The sequence below is a fragment of the Piliocolobus tephrosceles genome, chromosome 1 (genome assembly GCF_002776525.5).
Source record: "Piliocolobus tephrosceles isolate RC106 chromosome 1, ASM277652v3, whole genome shotgun sequence".
Classification (NCBI taxonomy): Eukaryota; Metazoa; Chordata; class Mammalia; order Primates; family Cercopithecidae; genus Piliocolobus; species Piliocolobus tephrosceles.
Window position 1 is genome coordinate 205,400,517 of NC_045434.1, and position 5,368 is coordinate 205,405,884.

Genomic DNA, 5,368 nt, shown 5'->3' on the forward strand with positions numbered 1-5,368 from the left:
CTTTTTTTTTTTTTTTTTTTTTTGAGACATAGTCTTGCTCTGTCACCCAGGCTGGAGTGCAGTGGTGTGATCTCAGCTCACTGCAAGCTCTGCCTCCTGGGTTCACGCCATTCTCCTGCCTCAGCCTCACGAGTAGCTGGGACTACAGGCGCCCGCCACCACACCTGGCTGGGTTTTTTTTTTTTTTTTTTTGCATTTTTTAGTAGAGACAGGGTTTCACCATGTTAGACAGGATGGTCTCTATCTCCTGACCTCATAATCTGCCCGCCTCGGCCTCCCAAAGTGCTGGGATTACAGGAGTGAGCCACCTTTGGGGACATCTCCCTGACTACATCCCCCCACCCCCAGAACTAACAGTTACGCTGACTTTTGTGATCATCATTCCCTTGCATTTATGGTTTGTACTTTATTGTTGTTTTTGTTGTTTTAGAGACAGGGTCTTTCTCTGTCGCCCAGGCTGGAGGGCAGTAGTAGTGCAATTACAGCTCACTGCAGCCTTGCACTCCTGGACTCATTCTCCCAACTCAGCCTCTTGAGTAGCTGGGACTACAGGCAGACACCATCATGACTGCTAATTTATTTTATTTTATTCTTTGTAGAGACAGGTTCCCACTATGTTGCCCACACTGGCCTCAAACTCCTGCTTCAAGTGATCCTCCCGCGTTGGCCTCCCAAAGTGCTGACATTATGGGTCAAGTGCATTGGTTACTGCTTAGTTTGCCTGTTTTTGTCTTTATGTGAATGAAAGCACTCTTTATTCCTTTGTGACTTGCTTCTTTCACTCAACATGGTGTTTGTGAAATTCATCCATGTTGATGTATGTTGGAGGCTGAAGGAGTAAGGGTCATGATCAACTCAGTATACCACTGGAGGCTATATGAGTAAACAGCAAGCTGTGCTCATGAAAGCAGAATGTTGGCAAACTGACAAACTGCATCTGCCACCCAGAAGGACTGCCAAGGGCAGTCGCGATCCAGGCACAAGTGTTTCTTGTTATAATGTGTAATTGACGCCTGTTAGTAATAATGTGAACCTGTGATCAATTAAGCAGCTGACCAATCATTGCCTCCTCCTCCCTGCTCTTTCTACCCAGCAAATGAGAAGGGCTGTGGAAGCTCGGGGGCTGCCTTGCTCACTAGAAGCAGGGAGCTCTCTTCTTCCTGCCTGGTTCCCCTTCCTTTATAACAGTTTCTTTTGTCTTAAGTTTTCTTTTTTTTTTTTTTTTTTTTTTTTTTTGAGACATAGTCTTGCTCTGTCACCCAGGCTGGAGTGCAGTGGCCAGATCGCAGCTCACTGCAAGCTCTGCCTCCCGGGTTTACGCCATTCTCCTGCCTCAGCCTCCCGAGTAGCTGGGACTACAGGCGCCCGCCACCTCGCCCGGCTAGATTTTTGTATTTTTTAGTAGAGACGGGGTTTCACCGTGTTAGCCAGGATGGTCTTGATCTCCTGACCTCGTGATCCGCCCGTCTCGGCCTCCCAAAGTGCTGGGATTACAGGCTTGAGCCACCGCGCCCGGCCTTAAGTTTTCATTTTTACGTTCATCCCTTCATTCAGTCTCGTAATGATGGTCCTAAGCAGTAACAGTGGCTGTCAGCCACAGATGTGTGAGTCATAAATTGTTCATCTTTACCACTCTCTAATATTCCGTTGTATGAATAGACCACTATTTAGTTATTTGTTCTACTGGTGATGGGCACTGTTTCTAGTTTTTGGATAACATGACCAATGTTGCTATGGATATTCATGTCTCCTGAGGCAGAACAAGGGTTTCTCTAAGTATTACCTAGGAGTCGAATTTCTCGCATTGGGTGTAGGCATTTTCAACTTCAATGAGTAGCACAAACTGGTTTTCAGGGCTGGTACCAATTTCATTCCCATCAGCAGTTGTGAGGGGTCTAGCTCCTCCACATCCTTGCCACCAGTTCTATTTTGTTTTTGTTTTTGTTTTTAGGCGGAGTCTTGCTCTGTCGCCCTGACTGGAGTGCGGTGGCCGGATCTCAGCTCACTGCAAGCTCCGCCTCCCGGGTTTACGCCATTCTCCTGCCTCAGCCTCCCGAGTAGCTGAGACTACAGGTGCCCGCCAACTCGCCCTGCTAGTTTTTGTATTTTTAGTAGAGACGGGGTTTCACCGTGTTAGCCAGGATGGTCTCGATCTCCTGACCTCGTGATCCGCCCGTCTCGGCCTCCCAAAGTGCTGGGATTACAGGCTTGAGCCACCGTGCCCGGCCTAGTTCTATTTTGTATATTTATTTTTTTCCTAAGTGGTGAGCATGTAATAGTGTGCCACTGAGGTTTTAATTTGAATTTCCCTGATAACTAATTAGGTTGAATACCTTTTCTGTTGGATTGTTTATCTTCTTTTTCTCGTGTTTGTTGAATGGTAGGAGCATTGTTTGTACGTCTTAGATACTGGTTCACAAAGAACAAAATGATGAAAGAGCGATAAATTTAACTATTTTAATATATTATTAATGCATGTAATATAATTAATAAAAGTAAGAGCTTCTGGTTTTTGAAAGAGTAGAAATAACTCTGGTTAACAGAGTAGAAATATAAACCACAAACTAGGAGAAAATGTATTTGTTACACATGCAAATGATGACTGATGAGTATATAGGATTAATAAACAACTTCTATCATTCAATAATAAAATGTCTTGCCCTCTCTTTTGTGTAATTGGTCTATTTGTCTCTGCATAAGTTCCATATTGTCTTAATTACTGTGGCTTTATAATAAGTCTTGATGTCTGGTAGAGCAAGTTCTCTTATCTTTTCATCTTCAAGGGTGACTTAGTTATTCTTGGCTCTTTGCACTTCTATATAAATTTTAGAATCACCTTATAAATGTCCTTCCCTTCCTGTCCAGTCCCTCCTCTTCCCGTCCATGCCTCACCCCACCTCGCCTCGCCCTGCCCCCCCTCCCCTCCCCTCCTCTCCCCTCCCCTCCCCTCTCACATGTGCACATACACATACATACACCCTGTAGAGATTCTGATTGGATTTACACTGATTGTAGGTCTTGGAGAGAGTTGACATCTTTTTAATATTGAGCCTTTCAATCTATGAACATGGCATATCTCTCCATTAATTACATCTCCTCTAATGTTTTTTCAATATAGTTGTATAGTATGCTCCATAAGGTTTTTGCACATCTTTTGTTAGATATGCTGTTTTTTACTTTTTGATGCTATTATAAATGATATATTTCAAATATGCCATTTTCTATTTCTTTTTAGTATATAGAAATGTAGTTGGGCCAGGTGTGGTGACTCATACCTGTAATCCCAGTACTCTGGGAGGCCAAGGCGGGAGGATTGCTTGAGGCCAGGAGTTTGCAATCAGCTGGGGCAACATGCGAGATCCTGTCTCTACAAAAAAAAAAAAAACATTAGCCAGGCATGGGGTCACACACCTGTAGTCCCAGCTACTTGGGAGACTTAGGTGGGGGAATTGCTTGAGCCCAGGAGGTCAAGGCTGCAGTATATTGTGACTGAGCCATTACATTCCAGCCTAGGCGACAGAACAAGACCCTGTCCCACAAGAAAAAAAAATACAATTGATTTTTGTATATTGGTTTTACAGTGACAGCCTCGCTAAACCCTCTTATGAATTCTTCGACTTTGTAGATTCTTTTGGATCTTCTGCATATATGATAATTCCTTTCTAATCTTATAACTCAATGGCAAGAACCTTCTGTTCAATGCTGATGAACAGTTATGATAATGGGTATTCTTATTCTGATCCTAGAAGGAATGGTTTCAATACTTTATCATTAAAAATAATTTTTGATGTGAGTTTCTTATAGATCAGTAGTTCTCAAACTTCAGTGGCACTAGAATTACCTGAAGGGCTTTATTGAAACACAAACTGCTGCTCCCCCAGCCTCCAGAGTTTCTGATTCAGAAGGTCTGGGTGGGCCTGAGGACTTCCATTTTGGACACGCTCCCTGGTAATGCTGATAATGCTAATGCTGGTCTGGGGACCACACTTTGAGAATCACTATTGTAGCTTTTTTTTTTTTTGAGATAGAATCTTGCTGTGTCACCCAGGCTGCAGTGCAGTAGCATGATCTCGGCTCACTGCAACTTCTGCCTCTTGAGTTCAAGCAATCCTCCTGTCTCAGCCTCCTGAGTAGCTGGGATTACAGGCACGCGCCATCATGCGCCACTGATTTTTGTATTTTTAGTAGAGATGGGGTTTCACCACGTTGCCCAGGCTGGTCTTAAACTCCTGACCTCAAATGACCCGCCCACCTCAACCTCCTAAATTGCTGGGATTACAGGAGTGAGCTAGCATGCCCGGCCTATAGCTATTCTTTATGGGGTTAAAGAAGTTTCTTTTCACTCTTAGCTTAAGTTTTGTTTAAAAATCGTAAATGACAATTTTATTAACTTTTTTTCTGATTTATTGAGATGATCATGTAAATTTTTTCTTTGATCTATTAACCTGTTGAATTGATTTTCTAAGATGCAACTTTCATTCCTGGGATCAATTTATTCTGATCTGATATTGTATAATCTGATGATTTTTGAATTGAGTTTGCTAATAGTTTTGTTTAGAATTTTTGCATTTATGGGTTTATTGTTATGTCTATAGGTTTTCTTTCTTATTCTGTTCTTGTCAAGTGCAGTAACAAACTCAGGTTACATGCTAAAAAATAGAAGCTATTACAGTTATTATTATGCTTTTACAATTGTACTTATCATACCATGTTGCTACTGTCCGTTTGCCCTGTTTCTCTACTAACCTGTGAGCTTCCTAAAGGCAGACTCCATATCTGCTCACCCACTTCTGTATCCCCAGAATCTGCTGCTGAGCTGGATACATAGTAGGGAAAATTGTGCCCATGTAAAATAGGTGTGAGGATTAAGTAGGTACCCTGGAGAGGATGAAGAAGGCACTAAGCTTGCCGGGGAGAGAAAATGAAGAAATAAACATTTGTTAGGTTCTTACTGTCTGCCAGGTACTGCTCTAGTCCTCAAACAACCCATGAAGGTAAGCATTATTCCCATTTTACAGATAAGCAAATGGAGGCTCAGCCATAAGAAATCTCCCATCGAATTTGGTCTTGCAACTGCTTCTTGGCCTTTTGGCTAAGAGCAAATGTAGAATTTGCTTTTGCAAGGTGGTTGAGCACACTGACCACTCCATGTTCCTTTATAAAGGTCCATGTATGATGGGAATCATTTTGGCATGCTGTCTTCCTTCTGATAATGAGAATTAGGTGGTTGACTCTGGTTCCCTTCTTGCATGGGCTGCTGGGAAGCTCCGATCCTAATTATAGTTTGGTTCTTATGGTCATATATTTGTCCTTTTCTGTAGGTTTTATTTTCTGGATTTTTTTTTCTGTTTTGGTGTATTATTATTAT